This window comes from Penaeus monodon, chromosome 29, assembly GCF_015228065.2.
Source record: "Penaeus monodon isolate SGIC_2016 chromosome 29, NSTDA_Pmon_1, whole genome shotgun sequence".
NCBI lineage: Eukaryota > Metazoa > Arthropoda > Malacostraca > Decapoda > Penaeidae > Penaeus > Penaeus monodon.
Window position 1 is genome coordinate 29887920 of NC_051414.1, and position 250 is coordinate 29888169.

A 250-nucleotide genomic window follows, 5' to 3' on the forward strand; every position below is an offset into this window, starting at 1 on the left:
AAATGTAACTATGTAAAGCTAACCTAGTTCTTTCCGAAGATCAAACTGCGACAATAACGTATATATCCAGACGGTCAAGAATCAATAACGTAAGAATTTATTGATTGCAACATCGTACCCGTTAGCCTCCCCCCCCCCTTTGCCAGTTTTACACACACTCAGTTTTTTTATGTTTTTAAATAATATTTGAAATCACATCGCTTTTTGTTCGATAAGGAAACCAAACAATTCGAGGTATACCATGGTTTGA